The 24,857-nt window shown below is 39.1% G+C and overlaps 1 protein-coding gene across 6 annotated transcripts in view; it reads left to right on the forward strand.

The window, feature by feature from the left end:
- The window catches only part of ank1b (ankyrin 1, erythrocytic b), a 79,623-nt gene that overhangs the window by 1,012 nt on the left and 53,754 nt on the right, over positions 1-24,857 (forward strand). The window lies entirely within an intron of this gene.

Below are 24,857 nucleotides of genomic sequence, written 5' to 3' on the forward strand. Positions count from 1 at the left end.
GTGTGTGTGTGTGTGTGTGTGTGTGTGTGTGTGTGTGTGTGTGTGTGTGTGTGAGTGTAGGCTAGCCAGTCAAGCACATTTGCTCTGGTACAGGTTGTGTCAGCTCTGTCAGATATTTAACCATGGGGAAAGAAAATTAGGCTTACGATGACTGTTATGCCACTAGAGGTGTGAATAATATGCGCTGCCGGTCAAATAACACGAGCTGTCTTTTTGTTTTTCTTTCACGACATGCGTTTTAGGGGATTTCAGCCTTACAGTGTGTGCACTATATGTATTTGAAGGAAATGCAAGTTAGAGGTACTGCCCAAGCTTATATTTCAATGCAGATTTTTGTCACTTACATGGTTTGCATGCTCTACTCTCTCCTTTAGATTTGGTGTCTTCCCCCATATTACAGTTTTTTTGTTTTGTTTTTTCATTGGAGGAAATGTAAAATGGAGGGGGAAAATGGAGGTATCTAATAATAGATGCAATTTTAATGCATCTGTGTATCTTTTGGGGCATGTTTGTGCTCCGTGTAATGTTCAAAGGAGAGAATGATGGGGATGATTATTTGTAAAGATTTTCAGCAAGTAATATTTTTGGTTTAGAAAATGAATATTTTTTGTGTGACAAAGTGTGCACACAGAATATCATCCTTTAGGCACGAGAGCACTCATTCACCCCCTTTCACTTCTCTCCTGGACTCTTCCGCTCTCGCTGTGCCACTGGGTGCAGATTTTATTGGGGTTGTGCCTCCTTGCACTCATGCTTGGCAGCGGTGAAATGATTTATGGAAACACATATTACATTTTAGAGGTGTTTATTGAATGATTAAAAAATATATATTTTTATCCATTTCTACATCTGATAACATTATTCCATGATCATAGCCTTTGTATTTAATATTATGCAGTATGCAAGTTTTCTCTTCCTCTTTCAATATTTCTGTAATGTAAAGTTCCTGGATAATGTAAAGGTCTTTGCGTATTCACTGCACAAGAGCTGTGTGTTGTGTGTGTGTATGTGAGAGACAGAGTGTGAAGCAGGGAAAATAGATTTGTCAGACAGACAGAAACACAATTTTAGATAATACAATTATTTAATATTATTTTAAGTATGAAACTGATTCTTCTGAATGGAAGTATGTGTAGTTTCTGAAGCTGTACAAAATATTTTAATTGTATGATCGGCTTATTTTGCTCGTTTAGTTTTTCTTAATGGTATTGGATGAATATTGGAATGGGTAAATGGCATAAACATGGTGATGTGTTGAGGTGTCAATTTATGTGATATAGTGACAACCTATATAAATGTACTTACATAGGATAAACATATGGATTGTTCTGCAAAATGACACCCCTGCTTGGTGTTTTACCTCAGGCCTCTCCTTCAGGGAATACAAGTTAACGTCATAATACTTTGTTCGGTTTCACACATTTCCCCTTGTGGGACAATTAAAGGATTATTCTATTCTACATATAGTAATACACATACAATATAGGACATACATATACACACCCTACAGAACAGCCACCAAACTGGGGCTGGTCCACCGGCACCCTAGTCCATAGAAGACCCAGCAGGAAGGACATAATGAGCCACCAGAGTGTGTGGCGATGATCAGCTAGCCAAAGCATATATCATTTACAGACACCCCTTTAAATAGTACCCATGAGGTTCTCATTCCCCTGATGAAATGTGTTCTTACACTCTGAGGCAAAGAGAGAGCTTTGTTGCTGTAAGCTAGGAACATAGCCTCCACTAGCCTGTGGGAGACCCTCTGTTCAGACAGAGAGCTTTACCTTTGGTGGGATTAGCAAGGCACACAAGCAACTGGTCACATAAACACACATTCTGAGTGCGGTGAATTTGGGTACATAGTACACGCTCCAGGCACAGGGAATGCAGCTCCTCAGATGCAAAAGGAGGGGGAAGCAAAAACTGTAACCATGAATTGTAGTAATAATCTGAAGGAATAAAAATCCCTCATTTGAGCATACTGACCATGAAGCCAACACAAGAGAACTGTCTGCAAAAGGATTCACAATGTATGAAGGTCACTCACTCATTTTGTAGAAGCTAACCTGAGAAACAATAGTCTTATATGAAAGAAGCTTCATATCTGTAATTTCTTTTTTTGGGGGGGGGGGGGCACAAAGGGTCTGCAGCACCAAAGCCAAATCTCAAAATGCTGGTGATGCCTAACTACAGATCTCAGGTGGTGGACCCCTTTCAAAAGAATTCGTGGCCAGAGGATTTATGCCTGGCATCAACCTGTCAAAGTCGATATGACTGACCAAATATACTTTAATTATTAAAGAAGAAAGAAGATATAACAGCTCCCAAGGAATGTCAAGAAGATCTGCAATAGAGGACTGGAATAGGAGAACATGTCGGTTCTGGTAACATTGCTAAAAGGTTTACTATTTATGACCATGCAGTTTTCTGCTGCATGAAGCCCTAGGACTTTAGACAATCACACTGTGTTTGGACCAGACTGCGTATGGAAAGTGCTGCACCTGCTTGGACTGACAACCTGAACAGAACTTAGGTGGTGCGTCTTGGTTGGTAACAGATGAGAGATGTGTCCCAGCTCCACAGCTAGAAGGACTGAGGCTTCCTACTAGGAATCGCATTTCTTTGCTCTTTGCTCTTTGATCCAGACCAGTTGGTGCGGAACTCAACTTTGAGACTGGGCTCTCACCTGCCATCCTCTCTTGGGGATAGATAACAGAATGGCGACAAGTGATGGCACACATAAACCCTCAGCAGACACCGATTGATCCAAGTGGATGGTCCCTTTTCTATCCAGGACATGAGAGAGGTTCAGCCAGATGCTGCTGTTGTCCTACTCTTAAGGCCCTCAAAGGGCATAGGGGTACTGCTGTACAGCAGGGCCCACAGAGAATGCAATGCATGGTTCCTCTGATGTCATTAAGGAGAGGTGCCCGGGGGCTGTCAAAGTGAACCAGTGACTTGAACTCCAGCAGGTGCATTGCAAGGTGACAAAGTTGAGCCCGATAAATCTGATATCCATAAAGCTGAGATACAGCGAATCTGCTGTGCTTAGAAGAATTAAGAGGCCTATTACACCATGGTTGTGAGATGGGGCCAGATGAGCAGCCAAGTGTGGTTCCTGGAAAGGTTTAGATAGTGAATTAACTAAGCCAGCTTTCTCTGCATTGCCCAGCTCCAGAAATGGTCCGTAGCTGTTCACAGTAATGCAGGTAGACAGTGGTTAGCTTCATGAAGCTGTTAGCTCACAGACAAAATCAGGGAATATGGGTAGGTGTTTTTTTTCTGAGCCAGTACAGGATCCTAGCCGCAGCTTCTTGCCTGTATGGTGAAACAGCTCAAGCTGTAGCTAGCCAGTGACTTCACAACCTCAAGAATGAGCATCAACATACTCCAGTTGGTAAGCCCAACTAGTCTTGGGTTCATTGAATGGACACTCCTTACTAGGAGAAGGTCATGCTGTTCAACACCAGTCTTTTCTGGTCCTTTTCCACAAACATCACTTGTTTTTCTAGTGTTGAATGCTGGCAAGAAAACACATGTTTCTGGCTTAGTCAGTGCTCTCCTAGCATGGACAGTCCCCAAGCAGATCGGACATGCTTTGTGCTGGTCTTCATCATGCAAAGAGAAACCACTTCCATAAGGACATGGGCGAATAGAAGATTTCTTCTTCACTTGCTTTGGTTTGGTACTCATATCTAAATGCAAATAAAAAAATGCTTGGAAACATGGAAATTAGTCTACATGTGGACTACACCACTGGTAATCGTAAACTCTTTTCGAGTCGGCAGGCAAAAGAGCTAACTAGCAGTAGCTAGCTCGCCCGACTCAATAGAGGTGTTCTTAGTGATGTGAGGAGTGTTAGAACTGAGGAATGATTGTGATGTGTGATGTTGACAACCCCAGTCTGTAGTTTTATCTTGTCTGCCATCTGAACACCCTAAACACTTCCACTTTGTGATTATACTGTTCACATTTAATCACTGAATATCTAGGAGGGAATAAATCTCATAAATCAACTTGTTGCATTGGTGGCATCCTATTATAGTTCCACACTCAAATTCAGTGAGCTCTTTTAAAAATATTTGTAAAGATAGAATCCACGGCTAAGTGCTTCATTGTCACAATGTAGCAATGGGACAGAAAAAAACCTGAATTAATAGGTGTGGCCCAATGCCTTTGTGTATATTCTGCAGAATAAGCCTAATTCAAAGACTTTTAGTTGTCATTTATATATTGTTTTTAATAAAAACACATCAGACAAACCCTTCCAGGTGTGTGCAATGTCCTCCTTATTAATGCTATAATATATTCATAATTGTTGTCAAATATAAGACAACTTCTACTGTTTCATACATTGTGAGTGAAAACCTAATATGGAAATCAGAGTGTGCAAAGGATTGTGTAGTATAGTGGAGATGTGCCAACCCCCCTGCTCCCCAAAAAAGTGAAACCTGGTCCTTTACAATACTGTTCTTATGAATACTTTTCTACAGGAGTTGTATAAAAACAGTGCTTCAATTTGTTTAAAACTAAAAATGAAAGATGTTGAAAAGTATTTAGAATCATTATTTGCATTTAATTATTTGTAGAAAACAAAAATGGTTGAATTGACTGTTCTTTTAGACTACGTACAACATAAGTGTTACCGTAGTCTGCTGGATTTCATAGGCCGTTTGACCTTTCCCTCTCACCTTCACCTCAACAATTACCCATGCCACATCAATATATGTCACTATCTGTATCTGTCTTATTTCCTCTTTTGCTATAATCTCTGAAGACATGAAGGAAGGAAGATCAGGCACAGGCAGGCCTTAATGTTCTTGGGATTTTAATTGGCCCCATTCGATGTAAATCAAACTCGGCAGGATGGCATCTCTCCTCCCTATTCCTCCCCTCGCACAAAGGTTATCCACTACAGTGCCAACAGAGATCCTATCACAGCTATGGACAGACTGGACAGCAATCCAGTTAGGGAGTCTGCAAAGGAAGTAGCCGTGCTGGCTAAGGTACATGCGTTACAACTGCCCAGTAGTTTTTGAACAGACTTCTGTCATGTACATTTCGGGAAACTAAATAACTAAACACTAAGTGTAGAAATGTCTTTGAATCACTGAATATGCTTTTATGTTCTAAATACAGATTTTAGTTTGATTGTATTGGAAAAGTGTTGACATGTTCATGTAAAGCACTTTTATCAGATTAGATTGGAAAAACATTAACCTAGCTGAAATAATCGTGTGCTCTTTACTATTCATAATACTCGCATGACTGTTAATGATTTCTGCACATCTTAATTACCAAGTGAGTGATTCCAAAATATGTCAGCAAAAATAATGATTGAATTATGTGTGACAGACTCAATACAACCAAACAGCATTACGTGAGCATCTTAAATTATAAATGAATGTTTTACAAGGTAGATCTTCTTATGACATAAATGATTGCTTGCAGAAAATTCAGTTTTAACCTCTTGAAATCTTACATCTAGACATTAAATGTGCCCTATTAGATTTTTCTTTAAATCATGCCATCAACAAGATGACTGCATTTCCACGATCATTTCACACTTGTGAGGTTAGTTCTTTTGCATTTTGCTTTGTGTTGTTTATATTTTCTTTATTACTTTTTAAAATTGTTTCTCTAAATTCTGGGCTTCTAACTCACTGTTGCTCAAATTCTACACTTGAATATAAGGTGGCATTTTTCACATTAAGCCCTTGCTGTGGAAAAGAGGTACAAGCATGCAAAAGTGGAGAACACATTACACAGTAAAACTTGGCAAAGATACAGTCATTTCTGGCCACTGGTAAAAGGATAGCTCATGAATTGCAGTATCAAACATTTGAAGTCCTGCTTAGTACGTGTCTAATAGTTTTAGTGCATGATATATACCTATTCTTTAATAGGGTACATAATTATATGCCTTTATTATTAGCACAACAAATGCTAAGAGTGGAGTAATGCGATTTAGGAAGTACATGGTAATGCTTGTCCTTCTTCAAATTGCACTTTTTGCTCATTTTCTGTAACCAATCTGTTATGTGAAACCCTTTTACTCTAGTAGCTCAACACAAAGCTCCTCAGGTCTGTGCATGTCCCTGCTTCCTTCGGGCCTGCACTTAATACAATGAATCTAGAGACCTTTTAATGGATACTGTGTGTCTTTTGTGTGCCTTTTACTCCTGTTTTCCAAAAGAGCTTTATTTGTGCACATGTGAGGACATACAGTTTGTGGGTGTGGTGTGTGTGTGTGGGTGTGTGTGTGTGGGTGTGTGTGTGTGTGTGTGTGTGTGTGTGTGTGTGTGTGTGTGTGTGTGTGTGTGTGTGTTACATGTCAGGCCTTCGGGGTATCTCATTTCACTTTTATGTAACCTTATGGACACCCAACACTAATTAGCCAAAGCTGTCTTCCATCTCTCTACTCACTTTCTTGGCCACTCTTCCATTTTTACAAGATGCCCCATGGGATAATAACACTAGAAATTCTTCTTAGTGATGCCTAATTTTGGTAAATAGAAGTTTTACATCTGCAAAAATAATTTCATCCAAATATTTTAGATGGGGAAAATGTACCCTTGTCTGGCTGTTTTTTGCCAGCCAAAAAGTTGGATGAATGCAGTGAACAGGAGAAGTGCTTTTATCCAGTCTGCAAGAAAGCAACCTAATCACACCAAATCATTCACAAAGGCCTTAGCCATTACTCCACTTTGAACTATATGAACATATTGATTTATATGGATTTACTTCAGGCCAGACAACTTACAGTAAAACTGCTCCTGATAGGAAAATTTGCAGTGCTTGCATGTTTTAATAAAAATATAGATAGCTGGTGTCAGCGAACTGATGCTATGGATTGTTGTATCAATATTTTGTCCTATCCCTAGTGGTCTGATGCCTTTCCATCCCCTTTGAGAAATGGGAAGGCAGGATAAGCCAAGGTCAAGCAGGGCAGAGCAAAGCAGCACTTTGCCCAGCCCTAAGCATCCGCAGGCTATATTTACCAGGCAGCCTAGGATTACACTGCATCTGAGACCAGCTACCCATCTATCTACAAACCTCTACCATGTTCTAACTGAGCACCTGCTCCGTGCTCAGTACTGTGTCTGATGTTACCTGCTCAAACATGATTCCAGAACAGAAGCATGATGGCCGATATTTATCGGATCTCTCTGAGGGCTTATCTTGTACTCAGTTTGACTGGCACGTATTTTGATCTGGAGATCAAACTGACTTTAGATGAGTACTCCTTGTCAGACACCTTTGATAAATATCAGAATCATTTTGCTCAAGTATTGTGAATCTTCAGTGGCTGTTTACCTTGAATTCAGGTACTTGGATTTATGGATTTAATGCTTTAGCGCATGAATAGGAAAAAAAAGTATCATAACACAGTTGCCACATTGCAGTTAAAGGTATGGCCAGTTGCATTTTGACATTGTATTGATCAATCTGTAGTCTGATTTTGTGTGAATCCCTCAAGTGTCACAGCTCATCTGCCGGCCTGAATCTGTTAATCAGCGCATCCATCATCATAGTTAGCAAGGCCACTCAATGTGAAGTATGCAGTGCGAGGGGTAACAGCTGTAGATCTTTTGGCAAAATTTAATGTGACCCTGAGGTCATCCTACCAGCGGTCAGAAGTGATGGATGTTGCCATAGTGATTAAGGTTTGACACTGCATGTGGTGGGATGATGAAGAGATGAGTTGATGGACGAGGATATGCTTTGGCTGGTGATGGGAAATCTAACTTATGCCCTAGGCACAAAATCCCAGGGGGAAAAACCTTGTTGATTGATTTTTACTCCCAAACTGGCTGTATTTGGTCCTGGCTGCATTAGGATGTGTGATGATTATAATTTCTCACAGCACAACTGAACTCACTAAACTAAATCAATAGCATGAGTTAGAGAGCTGTTGGCGTCTAGATTTTTTATGAAACAAGACTTGCATTCCACTAACTTCTGGTTTAAATCAAAAGTTACATCTAAAATATACAACACAACATCTAATTGTTACAGCTGACCTACCTACATGCATACCTAATGCTCATGATACATTTACATCACCATAGTTCATTAGTGAAATTGTGTGAGGACAGCCAATTACAAAGAATAATTAGAGGAAAAGTGAAAGTGATGCAGAGTGGCACAATGCCACACACACATGCACATTCACACACACTTAGAGCTGTAGCTGGGCATTATGTAATGGAATTACTGCTCCTGAAGGTCTGCGTGGATCATGTGGCTCGCAGGAGCCCACTAATGCACTGAAGCAGCCACTCTCAGGCACGCCCTGACTCCATCACTTTCCTTCGCTGACCTAAAGACACTTTACAGTGCACGTGCTAGCTAATGCACGTAATGCTTGATCAGAAAGAAAGAACTGTATATAGTGATGATGGTGGAGATATTTTCAGTATTTCTTATATATTTAAAATTCTTGTGCAAATGTACATTTCTCACAAGCTCCAAACTGTTGTGAGAATGATTTTAAGGTTTGAACACAAGAACAGACTACCACCGATATAACCATAAGAGACCACGGAGAATGGTTCATGGTGGACAAGGTGGACACTTATAGCAGTGTAAAGATGAAAAAAGCCTTAGTGATGCAAAGCACCAGTTAAATGTTCCTCAACTTTGTCGTGAGTGATTGAAGCAGCTACCAAAGTGGAACGAAACTGCTTGACATTTGAAAGGTGGTGAAATAAAGTAGTGGGTTTTATGTGGATGGGATTAAGGCCCTGAGCAAAGCTAGAACTGATAAATAATGAATCTAATAAGAAACAACTGATGTACACAACCAATAACATAGCTATTAAAAGTAGCCAAGTGTTAATCTACCATGTTTTAACTGCGCCTGTTATAAAAACAGAAGATTTTAGGTCATTGCCAAAGCTTTTCAAGACTTCTTGCTGTCTATGGTCATATTATTTTCTTTGAAGTAGATCCTTGAAGTAACCAAAACATGTCATGCTGTTTTGGGGCACCAGCTGTATTTCGTGTAGTATGGTTAAAAACACATCATTCCAAATGGAATGAACAAATGCTTTTTTCACATCAATTTAAGATAAGATAAGATAGAACTTTATTAATCCCTCGGGTGGGTTCCTCTGGGAAATTCGATTTCCAAAAGAGCACAGCACCGACAGAAGTTACAGAGTTACAGAATGATTATAATATATATATATATATATACACACACATACACACACATATATACAATACAGAGTAAATATATATATATAATATATATATATATATATATACACACATACACACATATATATAAATACAGAGACAAATATAAATAAAATATACAAAGGGGATAAATAGAATAAATAGGAATAAAAATAAAAATACAAGTGAATTGCACATTTCAAGTATTGAGGTCTATTGCACTGTTGACTATTTACAAAAAGTATTGCACAAGGTATTGTACAGTGAGGTGAAGAGGCACTACAGCTTAGTTGTTCCCCCCTCCTTTGTCCTCCTGTTTCCCCTCCCTCTCCCCTCCAGAGAGGAGTTAAACAGTCTGATGGCGTGTGGGACAAAGGAGTTTTTAAGTCTGTTAGTTCTTGTCTTGGGGAGAAGCAACCTGTCACTGAACAGACTCTTCTGGTTGTTAATGGCCGTGTGCAGAGGATGCCCAGCATTGTTCATAATGTCCATCAGTTTCTTTAATGGGGAATTTCTTTAAGGGGGAATTTGTGGTGGTGGTGACGTAATTGCTGTGTGTGTTCGTGTGGTGTGTGTGTGCATGATGAGAAGGGGTGTCATGTGTCTCTGGGATTGCTGTCTGATGTCAGGTGGAATGGCTCCCCTCTCTCTTCAGCCTCATCAGTCAACAGCCAACCATGGCTGGTGGGCAGCACTCCTGAACACATTAAAAACAAGTTTACTTACTGTAAACACTATTGGTTTTCAAGGTGTGAAACTACCAGAAAAAGAGCTGAAATATTACATCAGCAGTTTCCAGTGCATCCCTGACAGAACCAGCTGCCATTCATTCACTGATATCACTTCACACTCTCTGATCAGAGAGCTTGCATCAGCACCCACTGATGGCAGCTGGACTGGGAAGGCGATAGCTGGGGGAGACAGCTAGAAGCAAACTGAGAGTGTTTCTCCACAGTCAGCTTTAAATCCTTGTCAGCCCTCAGCCATTTCCCCCTCTAGAGCTATAATTCTTTTTTTCTTCCTCTCCCCCAGTGAGGAATCCTGTATTTCTGACTTTAAACATATCATCAAGTCCCTAATATGGACGTAGGACACTTATCAACACTGCTCTTTGTTTCCCTGCACTATCCTCCGCTGTCTGCTGTACAAAGGCATTGAGTTGGAAAACCCACACCGCATTTGTATAAATACTTCATTGCTAATTCAATTTTAAACTCTAGATGGGAGGAGGGGAACTGTAGCAACTGTTCGTTCATCCTTCTGTTCATCAGTGTTTTCCTGCGTTAGATATCTTTCGGTTTCTCTGCTTATTCTTGTTTGCTTTATGTTGCATCTGTTTCTCTACAACTTCCCATCTTATCCTGTTCACCTTCTCCTCTACCTCTCTCTCCATCTATGACTTCCCCACCGTCTTCCATCCTGTCTCATAGCTGCGCTCTCGGTTGTCTTTTTAGAAGGCTTACTCCTGATTTTTTTTCTGTAGTTTTCAATGATTGAAAATAAGAATATACAGTGAAATGAATGACTTTAACCGTAAAGCTAAGTAGACAAATTTTTGTTGCATAACTTGACTACAGAAGTCACTACAGACAACAAAAAACAAGGCTGATAATATTGCACCTTTTATCCTCTCAGCTGTGTGATTCGATTTTGTTGTGCCTCTAATCTTAAATTCCAGACATTTATTGCTCCATTTCAAAATCTAAAGCTAACAGAGAAACAACCCCAATACAGTACAACAATATTGACCCACATCTCATTTCTTTATATTTTGTTGGGTAAATGGGAAATGGGTTCAGTGATTTATTGAAAGGTCCAAACATGGTAAGGCCAAAACAGAGTTTGTACAATTCTGACAAGATTGAAAGTCTGGTATGAGCACTGTTATTCTTCAGCACAGCCTGAACTCTCCTGGGCAGTTTTCTTGTAATTTCTCTAAGTAGTTTTCAGGAATCGTTCTCCAGACCTCTTGAAGGACATTCAAAACTCTTCTTTGGATGTTGGCTGCCTTTGATTCTGATCTCTGTCAAGATGATACTATACTGCTTTCAGGCTCGGGCTCTGTGGAGTCCAGTCCATGACTGATTGTGTTTCATGATTGCGAGCAATGGCTCAAGACCACTTTAAAAAATAATTGTTTACTCAAGTCAGTAAAGAATATAGTGTGTATCAAAGTAAAGTGCACACACATGGCAGTGAAAGCAAGATGTCTTTGTAAAACAGAGTTCATCAACTTCCTGTAGTCTTCTTCCCCAAAAGTCTGGCAAATGTTTGTATATCTAAAATTCAGAAACAGCTCTCTCTCTGGAATCCCCTGCATGCTGCTGTCAACTAAACAGACTCTCCTCATGTCATTTATATATTTTGTGTTTGTAATATTTTGTGTCTCAACCAATGCTCCCATAAAAAAGTTCAGCAAAATCAAATGCTAGAAAATGCCATAATTACTGCTTACAATACAAATAGTCAACCTTATAATTTATTTATCATTGACATCTGTGCTGCCTGTTATGGCAACTCTAGTGAACAACAAGGTTGCGCATCCATAAGAAAAGTATCCATTAGCAGTCTGGGATCGAGGATGAGAACACTAAATAAATAAATGTTAACACGGTCCTGTGCCAGAACAGCCTGTGAGTCATTAAATATGATTTCCTAGCATCGAGTGAGCAGGAACAGATGAATAGACAGAAATCTCTATGAAGGCACTGCAGTGGTTATTATTTTGTCTATTTCAATCCTTCAACCTTTCGCTTTTACTGTTTACAAAATAACCGCAAAGCCAAAGAAGAACTCATTGTAAAGCCTGACCAAAATGACAACTGTAATAGATAACAAATGTGTTGATATACATATGTGCTAATATTAAAACTTCAGCAAAAGAGGCTTGAAATAAGTCACGTATTGTGCCATCACATATCTAGATCATAGCAGCTCTGACTCCACTATTAACAATACTCTTGAGACTGTTTAAGGGATGGTGATGTAGAGTAAGGCAGCATTTTCATGATAATTTGCTAACTGGTTCTTAATTTACATTGCTGGAAGGTGTAAAACAATAACTCCACCCCTTTCCCCTTCAGCATACCTTGAGCATACTCTCTTTATATGCATGCACATAAAGAATAATATTAGCCTATATGCAGTATATTGACAGTGAGGTTTTTTTTTACTCCCTAAATGCTCAGCTTAAATAAATACATAAATAAATAAATTACACAGAAATGTGTAATCTAAATATACTTCATATAGTTGCTTCTGCTTATCTGTTTGAATATAACATTATAATTCTGAAGCACTCTCCTCAGAAACGATGCATCACATCCAACTTCATAAATTCGTATTTAATCAGATGTTACACAATGCACTAGCATATGTTTTGTGTTTTTGAGCTGTTAAGGTGTTAAGTGGGCACCTGTGACTTTGCAAGATGCTCTGAATTGATTGATTGTCATTTTCTTTTTAATCACATTCTTTGTCTCACTTTATTTTGCGCTACTTCCTGTTTTTGCTTAATTTCTTCCACTTTCTGCCACACCTGTGTCCAATCGACTAATTACTCAACTGGGTGTGCATGTTTGTGTGTATACATGCAATCCCCTTGATCCCTGCCAGGCTGTCTTGCTATTCCCATTAGTCAAGCATTCCAGCTTTTTCCCAGTGTTCTCTGCACATGTTCTTTCGCTTTAATATTTTCCCTTGTGCATTTCTTGTTTCCTTCTGTTTCTAATTAGCTCTTATTATGAATGACCTGCTTGATTGTTTTGGGTGGTTTGTGCCTATAGCAGTTATGTTGCCTCTCTCACTGCCTCCGTGTGTATGACCCTATAATGATGAATGGAAGATCTGGATATTGGAATTTGCCCCCTTCTTTCTGAACTTCCTCTGGAGGGTTTAGTAGCACACCAAACAACCGAATATTACTCTTTATGATGCAGCAATAGTACACTTAAATTATTGATTTCCTCCCTCCCTCAAACACACACTTTTGAGACTGTTGTGCCATCTTGCATCTATGACTCACAAAAATGCGCACAGGCTAAAATATTTGTGGATCGTGGCCTGATTGTAATGAAGCAGCAAGACTGACTCAGCGGTTTTAAGCCTGTGTGACGGATGGACAGGGTGACAGGGTGTGTGTTGCTGGCTCTACATCAGCAATCCCATGGGGAAGGCCAAGGTGAGAGGAAAAACTCACAGGCCTTTAAATATGCACATAACATACATTAAAATTACAGTTTATCTGAGGCTTCTTCTTCGCCAATGCCATTCAGAGGGCACTCACATGGGAGCGTGCAAAAAGTCTAAAGTGATTGATTACACTGTAATTTGCCTCACCCACTGGCAATAAAGACAAAACAACCCTTGCTACTCTAAATAAAGCATTATAATACTTATATCAGTTTACACATCTCCCTGTGGCTGCTGTATATGTTAGTGTAAACTGGATATATTTCTGGTTTAGAAACAAGTGCAGACAAACCTACTCTGTTAGTTTACCTTCTGAAATAATGAAAGCGGTAACTTATATCTTGACCCAATAATAAAGCTTGGGAAGACTTTGCTTTTCATACTTTTAATATATATTTCTGCTCAAAACTGTCATCTTTATTGCAAGAACTCTCACAAATGACACAAATGATGACATAGCCATCATACTTTCCCTACTGTATTGTCTCTCATGATTTTAACATGGTTTCAGGGTCTTTTCCAAACTGTTAATTAGCAGGTGCATGCTTACTGAATGTGTGGTCCTTAACACCAACATGAACGGCTAATCTTATGATGTAAGATTATTCATTTTTCCAGCATCTATCAGGGAATAGCTTATCACATAATTGAATTTAGTTTCTTTTTTCCCTAGTGAAAACCTCACATTCTGGGGCATGTGTAAACATTTTTAGGAATGCCAGTGTGCATGGACATGTCATAGAGAGCACAAGCATCAGCAACTGTTGAAGGGTGATTGATGGTGCTCTGAATGAAGTGCAGCTTTCTGCAAATGCAGTGTGTCAGCTTGTCTAGCCCATATTTTTAGCCTTCCCTGGTGCATAAGGTTTATTATAGCACGAGGTTTGGAAGGAGCTCAGTGACTTCTCATTCTGAGATCATGTGACATAGTCATGCTGCTACCCAATTTGCATCATTGTTCGCCAGCTTTTGAATTTGGATAAAGCTCGCATTTTTAGTTGGGATGCAGTATGTTGTCTTTTGGTTATATTAGGAGTTTGATGTAAGTGAAGATGAAAAGCTGCTGATTTGGAGGTGCAAACAGCAAACGTTTGCTATACGGCTGCAGATTTTGTGCCATTTAGCTGTCTAGCTGAGCTGCCTTGAGTGCTAGACTAATCCAGGCATTTGGGTAATCCCGTAGTTTATGTTACAGTGGTCACCTTAATGTCTGCTTTTTTTAAGATTTACTTACTTTCTTTGATTTTCTTACTCAGTGTATCTCACCCTGTGACTCTCTTTCCTGATGTATACTTTATGGAAAACTGCATTTGGCTATCATCTTGGGAGACAAGACATTTGATTTCAGTGCTACTTTAGCGGTGCTTTAACCCCTAGCAGACCTTGTGCTTCAGGCCTGACCCTGATATCAGGAGTGTGTCTCATTGATGAATAGCTCCTTATGTGTTGAAACGCCCCTTGTGATCCTGCACAGAATGCTGAATCATGAGGTGAAGGCTTTATCGACTGGCCTCGGGGAGCAGTCACAGTCCCTCCATCGCACCAGTAGCAATTTGTGGCTGAGAATAATGCCCTTTTTTTCTTAACAGTGGGATGCTAAAATGATTTGCCACTACTGTGAGCCTCTTTTCCAATACATTTTCAGTATATTTCATCTCATCTGTGTTTCCTTATGAGTGTAAGCTTTAAATTATTAGAATACCAGATTTAATCTTTTGGGTTAAAACACTAATTTCCTTTGTCTCATAATAGATAATCAACTCAGAGCATGGCACTGTAGTCATTAATGGTATTGCTGTATGACTGCTATTTTTAGAAGCAGCAGTGGTCCTCGTAGTCATAGAGGTGGTTGCTACCTCACAGCTGAAGGTAACCATGCCCTCCTGTGATCTCGTCCTCTAATGTATCTTGTGTTTGTCCTCCATGACTTTTCTTTCTTTATCCTCCATCCGCCCCTCTGTGCCTACATCACTCTTTCAGCATGTTGCTCACTGGTATGATGACTCTATACCCACTGGGTGATTAGCAGTGACCCGCTGTCACTAACACAGACTGCACAGTAGGGACACCTCAGTGTGCTCAGAGTAGAGGGCGAGTACAGAGGTGTCAAACATATGGTTTGCAGCCCAAAAAAAGGCCCAACAAAGTGTCCAGAGCAGCACTATATAGCTTTGCAGAGTGAAAAATTGCAGAACATTTATTGATAATTACAGATTTTTAATTAAAACACATACATATTCTTACATTAATATATTAATATGAATAAAATATTGTGTTTTTTGTTCTCCAAAACACTACGGTTTAAGGTTTTTTGGCTTTGTAAATGTGGTTTTGAAAATGTGCTCATTTTTCTCAAGACATCAACATGTGTTTGTACAGTAAAGAAGGGGAATTTTGAGTGTAATTTGGGGTTGGATCAGGAAGGGCATCTGGTGTAAAAATCTGCCAAATGAAACATGCTGAGCTACCCACTGGGGTGAGCCCGTGTGAAGAAGGGGGCAGCTGAAAGTAGCTCATTATGCAACTGTTTTAGTGGCTCAGCCCACTTGAGATCAAGTGGAGCTGTTTGTATGAACTGTAAATCAAAATGAGTTTGACACCCCTAGGTTAGAGCTTACAGTTGCCACATCTGTGCACAGGTATGCAAACACATCAGCATAAACATGTCACTTTGGATTTTGATCAACAAGATATTACAAGACATTACTCATTATCTCATTAACCCTGTAATCTCTCTTTTTTCTTTTACATACTATGTCAAGTCTTTCACACTATTTTTTCACATTGTAATAAAACTACTTACAGTAGGTAGACACTATGTCAGGGGTCCCCAATCCCAGTCCACGAGGGCCGGTGTCCCTGCAGGTTTTAGATGTGTCCTTGATCCATCGCAGCTGATTTAAATGGAGAAATTACCTCCTCAACATGTCCTGAAGTTCTCCAGAGGCCTGGTAATGAACTAATCATGTGATCCAGGTGTGTTGACCCAGGGTGAGATCTAAAACCCGCAGGGACACCGGCCCTCGTGGACTGGGATTGGGGACCCCTGCACTATGTTATTGTAGTGAGTGCTTAGACAGCCAAACATTTGTGTTTAAATTGCTCCATGCCATTCTTTGTACTGTAGGAACATGGTCACAAATATAGTTTGGTCAGATTGAGTAGGGTGTATGGAATACACAGATACATTTTCTTATATTATGTTCAGTGTATTTGATTTGTGCTGTCTTTTGTGAAAGCCTACTCTAATTCTCAGGTCCATCAATCTCCATCCATCCATTGCATGTGTGTGTATGTATGCCAACCTGACAAAGGAGGGAAATGATATCAAAGAGATTTCTATCCCCAGTGGTCCTGCAAAAGTGTGCAGGAGATTAGCTTTTAGTGTTGGGTGCGGCTTGCTCTGGAGACATTGCAGTGGAAGAAAGACATTTATGAAGATGAATACGAGTGTGGAACATTTTGAATAAACTGTCTAGGCTAGGAGATGGTCAGGGCGCTGAACAGCTTTTGGCCACTGCTCTTGTGACGTGAATATTTGTCAGCTTAGATGCATATTGTAAACATTCAGCTGACACGTGCGGGCTTGTATGTGGTGGACTCTCTACATCCTGCAGTGAGGAACATATGTCAGCTACTGTGACCGGTTGCTGACAGCAGGGCTGACAATGATGCAGCATGTTGCACTCTGTGTATATACTGACATGTGTGCACATAAAATTGAGCGGACATCGCTGCATTTGTGTGTCTACATTACATTTGTGTGTGTGTGTGTGTGTGTGTGTGTGTGTGTGTGTGTGTCAATCTGAGGATCCAGATTATTAGGATTTCACATGCATCCACATACATGTGAACTGTGCATATTTATCTTGTGCCTGTCAGGACGCTTGTGTGTCTTAGTATGTGTCACCTCCAGAGCCCTCTACAGAACTGATTCCTGACATTGGTAATTTGATAGTCAGTCTGTCAACGTCGCGTTGGAGGCGGGAGAACCTGCCCCCCACCCCTCTTCTCATCTATCTCTCCCTCCCAGGCCACAGCCATGATACTCTGACATGTAACATCCAACTGTGCCTTCAGACAACTGAGTCATAAAGCAGTGACTGCACAGTGACTGTTGAGTTTGGTGGTTTTGTTCATATATATATATATTATATATCCTTTCCTCTAAATACCATTAATGCCAGTCACTTCTGTCATAACATGTCATTATGACTCAGGATTGAAGAGAATATTGGATAACAATAATTTCCATCTTTATGTTAAGATATTGTAAAATTGTTAAAGTTTTTCATGTCTCACTTGTCAGTTGTTCTGCCATTCCTCTTAGTTTCCAGACTTGCTTGTGGCGCACTGATGCTCACATACAGATATTTATGAATAGATGAAGGTGAGTGTTTTCTAGCAGCTCAGTTAAAGCAGCCTTTCCGTGCTGCTTCACAGTTCAAGAGTTTCACATATGTTTACAGAGGTATGCCTGAATAATCCTCTTTTATTATATTTTGCCCTGCACTTGATTTAAAATACTGACATCCAATTTAGAGAGCATCTAATGCGGATAAACACTAAACTTTGCATTCATTGAGGTTTATGCGTGTACTGGAATATATACACATGTGAGTCCATGAATCAGTGTAAATAAAATAAACTGAATACACTGAGATGGTCACAAAGAACATACCTTTTACTTTTTACTGCAGTTTTGCTAGTTTTATTAATAAAACCATCTAAGGTTTATAAGCGAGGTAGGGTACGGATAAGACATCTGTGCTCCTGTGAAAATGCGAAAATGCTGTCATACAATAAAATACTTATAAAAAAGTTCAAGGGCTGTGGCAGCAACCTCGGCCTTTGCCTAAGATAACCTCAAAATGAGCAAATGATAGATGGATCAGGGAGGTTGGAGTGATAAACTAACAACTCTGAGACTAAAAGTATTTTAGGTGCACAGTTCTGTGGTGCTATATACATATTTAAGAATAAATAAGGATTTTATACGCGTATTAAATATTGCACAGTAATGATGATCAAAATGTAGTGGGCAGAGGATAGACTGATATCAACTGATGCACAAGTAGATAGATGGACCATACATGGGTAGACAGACAAACAGATACAGCTGTACTTAATGTAATTGATGTAATTCTCAGATTTTTTAGTTTAACCAGTGCATCAGTGAGGTGTAACGATTATGCAAATCCGCCTTCTTTTCTTTGTCAGTGACTCACTGACACTCACTGACACTGCATCCCATAAGCACCAGAGGTGCTGCTCTGTATGTGACCGTGACCTCTGATTTCTCTATTTCTGAGAAAATTCACAGTGGTGATTCATCAATGACCCTAAAATGGATACGTTTCTTTAACTTGTGACTCTTTTCTTACACTCTTCTTTCCTTCTTTCTTTCTTTCCTGCTTCAATAGTTCTCCTCAATCTCATTTCTTGTCTACAAGACACAGCATATTTATTTCTATTTTGACATTTTTTAACTTTGCTATTGAAGCTCAGAATTTGTAAGAGTCTGGGAGTATCATCTAATATGCTGTGTGATCTCTAATGTCGCCAGTGTCCATGGTTCTCATTTTTCCTCCTTCATGCTCCTCGCTACCATTTTTCTATATCCCTTTTTTTCCTTCACTTATTCATTCTGCCATGACTATTTTATATCCTTTATACCATCGTTTATCAGAGGCACAATCCTCGTTTTTGTACCATGTGTACTTTCTTTCCTCCTCCTCCTTCCTGTCATTTGTAACTTCTCCTCCCTTTGCCGACTGCTTCTTCCTGTCATCGTGATTGCATAGTGCCCTTACGGGAGTCACTGGTCGTCTGCAGCTGAGTGCTTTGCATTAGTTATGTGCACATGATTTTCAGACATAATGGCTCCCAGCTTCTCTGTGTCCCCCCCCCCCCCTTTTCCTCATAGTTTTTACTTTTCCCTTTTCAAGTTCATGTGTGTTGTCAGTTTTGGCTGTGGGAAAGCTGGCCTCACATTTGATTCTACAAAGCTTTGGTATACAGAAGATTTTGTGGTTTGCTCAGTAACTGCGAAGCACCCTGGTCCATCACCGCTCGACCACTGTACTTGGGATATATGTTTAATTGTTTTGTGGAGCAGAATTTGTTTGGAAGACTGATTGATCGGATGTTTGCTAATTATTAGTTGACAACCTGCAGCTAATATTTAGCTTAGTTTAAAATAAAGACTTGTGCTAAGATAAAATAAATGGTAAATGGACTGCTACAGGTACTTTGACTGAGTGCTTTCATGCTACAAGATAAACCCTTTTGGACCTTAAGTACATGCATTTCATTTTTACTATATACTGCAAGGAGTAACTTAATATTCATGGAGAGATAAGAGAGTGACAGAGAGAGTGTTCTTTTCACTTAAATCTCTGCAAGAAGGAAAACAGGTGCATGTCCCAAGATATCAAACTTTTATTTAAATGAGTGATTTAGATGTTCAAGGTAGTGGCACTAGCGAAGCAAATTAAACAGAGCAGCAATTAAGCAGCAATAAGCTCATCATAGGCTTCTGTGTGAGGGAGTACTGAGTTAAAGGCACACTGCTTCCTTGTGTCAGATTTAAGATTGGTCACTTGAGGTAATCAAATACAGCTGTAATCAACTTCTAAATCATGCTGTGCTTATTTTAAAGCATCAGCCTCTCAAAGCTTGGCAGTCACAGATTGCTTTGCACTGAGGAAAGTTAATGTCAATTTGGCCAATTAGATGTGAGTAGAAATACAAGAATGTCTAAACATTCAAAGTTATATTTTTTCCCCATTTATTTAGTGGTCTGTTTTCTAATTTAGTAATGTTGGTTCTGTGGATATCAAGCTTATATATAAAACATGCATTATTCAGTCTTAAGAATTATATAGGCTCAAATCATATATATAAGCTTTTCATTAGCGGTCCTGTCAACAAAAGTCTTGTTCCTATGGTGGTTAAGCCATTTCTCTTCATTTCAATGATATTTTATCTATATGGCACCAAATGACAACAACCGTTGCCTCAAGGTTTCTATGAGTCTGTATTTTCTGTGTGCCAGTAAAATACATTTTCAGATTCAGTTTTGCTGGCAGAGAACTTGGAACTTGACTTTGATACTGGTGGGGAGCCCAGAATGCCAGTGATGACGTCAGGAAGAGACTCTGAGGGACAGCTGTACCCAGCATGCTTTGCTCCTAGCATTTCTGCAGTCCTCATAAATATTGAAAGGTTATGAAAAGAGAGAGAGAGAGGAGGCACATTGAGGGTGGGGATAGTCTTCACAAAGCTGAGAGAGCCTGGGATGGGGAGAGAGAGGTTAAAGGAGCGATGACAAGAAATGAGTGGAAATGATGGATAGCTGAGCAAATGAAGAAGTGCTTGTGAATTCAGGAGTTCGGGGCCGCCTTGCCATGTCAATTTATTGTCTCTTTCTGTCTGTCTTCTTTTCTGTGCTGTAGGCAGAAATGCCTAATGGGGTAGTCAAATGAAAGCAGAAATCATCCAGTGGCAGGTAGAAATGCAAGTTAAAAGGGAAAAAAAATCACTAGTACGTCTGTCACCTGAACAGATCTTTCTTGAAATGTCCAGTAAAACACAGTACAGTAGCTGAATTCTTACAGTGTGCACATGCAACACAGCCACGCAAAGGATTATTCTCAAGAGGTAGTAGATTATGAATATAGAGTGCAGACTGAAATGAAGAACAATAAATTATTTAACTTAGAAGACGTGGTAACAGTGTTTCTTCTTTATTTTAGTGCATTTTTGCCTTTATTTGATGATAGTAGAAGAGCTATAGAGACACGTTTTCTGTGCTGGTAGCTCCATGTTGTTATACATGTCCTTGCAAAATAATAAAATGTATTTTATTGTTTGTTTCTTTGTAATGAATTCGTGATATTAAAAAAAATCTGTATTTTGATGTTTTCTAATATTTTCATTTGTTCATTCTATTCATTTTGTATTTGTGTCAAAATTAGAGGAATGGACCAGAACCTTGCTGATGCAAAAAGCCCCCTGTCACAACGGATCCTCTAGATCCCCTCAATGTATGAGTCAAAGGTCAAGGTTTTTCTTTCATTTCTGTATGGCTGTATCCCTTATTAGCATTTTCACAAATGTAAGCAGGTTGCATAAGGTTGAAATATTAATCATGCCCTGGACAAAAAATGTCTGTGTATAGTTTATAAACCATAAGCCATCTTTGCCACATTTTCTTTTTCCTTGTCTGTGCTTTTGTGTTGTGTGCATTTATATGCTAGCCCCACTACCTACATGCGCTACATGCACATGTGATGTGCATGCATTTAGACATCAAGATAGATATATAAAAAATAAGAAGAAGCATGCTTTGATTGTAATGGGCTGCAGAAGCAGTGGCCTGACAGAAGCTATAAATATTTCAGAAGCTCTGTTTTAGCACAGAGATAGAGAAGACAACAGGAATATCCTGGTTTTGATGTGGATCTTCATTTTGGAGGAAGGAAGAATTTGGTGCACAGCTAAAATTATTAATCTCAACAAACCGTTTAATCATTTATTCAGTCGTTAACTGCTGTCTTTATTTTTAAAGATACATGTCAGCTAAGCTTCAGATGAGCATATGAACATGGAGCTGTGCAGTTGTGGTTGTGGAGCTGTTTGCTCAAGTTGATGGAGGTCAGTCCTTAACTGGAGCTATTTTATTTTTTTCTGTTTCCTTACTTTCTGTCATATATCGTTAGCTTCATAGCATAAGTGCCTAAGTCATTTTTTTGTGTTTTCGGAAAACAAGACAAAACTAATTTTCTAAATATCACATGCATATTTTTAATTGATATTTTCAATTTGACCAAAAAATGACTTAGGCACTTATGCTATGAAGCTAACGATATGTAATGTTACAATTCAGCATATTCTTATATTAAACATGTCCAAAGTTTGAATTATGAGGTCAGTAGGGAGGCCATAAAGAGGGAAATAACACAAAATACAGACACTAAGAACTGAGAGACTGCACCATTAGCACAGTATATATAGCACAGTTATAAATAAAAATGATTTTGAATTGTCAATAATTCAAAGCTCCTAATAGATTTCAAGAAAAAAAATATGCGTCTGGAAATGAAAAGGATGGGTCCACTTTAGATTTGTTAATCATCACCACAAAATGTGAAATGAACTTAGCAATGTGCTAACAACATGACTTTAGTAGGTACAGTCAGTAAATGGTAAATGGGCTGATTCTTATATAGTGCACTTTATACAATGTGTCATTTACTTAGTTATGTTCATTCACACTATAGCACTTTTTTCTACACCCAAGTGCTTTCTGTCTAACGTTAACATGCATTCCTATTCCAGTGAACACAACTGAGAGCTACTTGGGGTTCAGTATCTTGCCCGAGGATACTTTGGCATGCAGAGAGAAGGCAGCCAAAAATCATCTACTTCCTACTTCCTGAACTACAGCCACCTCCCAATACTAGTGTTCCCACTATTCTTGCCAGTCTCTTATTTTGCAGTCATTACTGTGAATAGCATGAACCTTTCTCAATCTTTCTTAATCTGAAGTCTCATTCTTTGTGCTTTTACCTACATTTAGATCCAGGATGAATCACTTTCATGCTCACATTCATTGTATTAGTGTTCAGATCAAAGCCTATATGTTGCACGACACCATCTCATACTCTGAAACTCTCCATCCATCAGTAATAGATCAGCTCCCACACCGTAGAGCCTGCAGGACTCAATCGATTTTTAATTCTCGGGGCTGTGACTTCATCTTGCCAACCATAACCACACGCTTGAAGTGATGTCCATTTTCCTTGGCGAAAATGTTAAATTATGGCAGCCTAATTAGGAGTTAATGCTTTCAATATCATTAGCATGTTAAATTGTTTACATGTTAAGCATTTTATTTAGATACTTCTTAGCTGATGTAAAATCTTTTGGAGTGACATAAAGACTACAAATATAGCAGCTTTAAGATGATGGATAGCATCTGTATCTACTTACCTGACAAATACAACTTAACCAAATAACTAAATACAACTTTCATGTATTTATTTTTAAAATCCATCTTATTTTTGTGTTTTAGCCCGTCTCACTTGTATGTCACAAAATAACAATTAACAAATTGAAATTTTTATTCAAATATATTCCAGTTTATTTGATTTAATATTGACATAATATGAGATGAGAGGATAATTTATGTATCTGTTCTTATTTACACAGATGTAGATGTCATGAGTCTGTAAAGCAATAGAAAATATATCTTCAGATTAGACTTTTTTAATGTGATTATTCCAATCATTGCTTTTATGAGCTTGTGCGTGTTCTCGTGAAAATATTTTATGCTATCAGACCTACAGGGACTTGAAAACTGTGGAAACATGGAAAATAAGAAACTGTGCTAGTAATAATATAAATGATAAGTTAGGTGACCTGTTTTATGTACCTGTACTGTGCAGCATACCTCTCACCAGTGATACTGCCATGTATGGGGGTTTCTTTCTGTTAGGATGGATTGGCTCAGCCTTAGTGTGAGGAGCTTGGACATCTGCTGCTCCTTTGTGTCAAAAGGAGCCAGTTGAGATGCTTATTGCATCTTATTAGGATACCTCCTGGCCACTGTCCTTTGGAGGTTTTCTGGGCATGTCCAACTTGGAAACCTGCTGGATAGATTACACATCTCCTCCAGCCTAGGAATGCTTTGAGATCCATCAGGAGGGACTTGAACGCTTTGCTGGCGAGACAGATGTTTAGAGTTCCCTGCTTGGTGTGTTGCTGTCACGACTCAACTTTGGATAAGCAGAAGCTAATGCCCTGATAGATACATCTGTTTATGGTATTTGCAGTATGTTGTACTCATGACTGTGAGATGCACTTGACAGCTGGAGTCTGCAGGGCTTGATCTGTTTTTGTCCTGCTGTCAGTGCATGAAAACCATGTGTAACCATACCTTTGTGTGTTAATCTACCCTCAGTCGTGTCTCTGTGGTTTTTTATATTTCTTTTCTGTTCCTATTTTATGTGTGTGTAAGTTTGCCTGGGAATCTGTCTTCTGTGGTAGAAGTGGGTCTTTGTTTAAACCCAAGAGGATTCATTACTGTGATCTATCTCCCTCCCTGTTGGTGCTAACACTAACATACTGTGGCGTCTGTGCAGCTATTTTTAGTTTTGGTTTGTGTGTTTGAAGGTAATTTGTCTTGGTATGCTTTTTTTATCATTATATGAATGAACGTCTTGTTCGTGCTCACTATTATTCCATCTACAACAGATATTTGTGTCCAGTATTTATCACAATAGACCCCAAATATGCTGCTTAAGATCATCCATGATTGGTTTTGAATATTTTTCTTGATTATTGAGCTTCTACACCTACCCTCCTAACTGATATATGCCTTTGTATCTTTCCATCTTAATTTTTATCTCTCCATATTTGCACATAAATTAGGGCTTGTTGTATTATGTTTAAATTATGTTGTCTTGCTCTTATTA

This window comes from Haplochromis burtoni, unplaced genomic scaffold (assembly GCF_018398535.1).
Source record: "Haplochromis burtoni strain Fernald_Lab_line unplaced genomic scaffold, NCSU_Asbu1 Contig_151, whole genome shotgun sequence".
NCBI classification, from domain to species: domain Eukaryota; kingdom Metazoa; phylum Chordata; class Actinopteri; order Cichliformes; family Cichlidae; genus Haplochromis; species Haplochromis burtoni.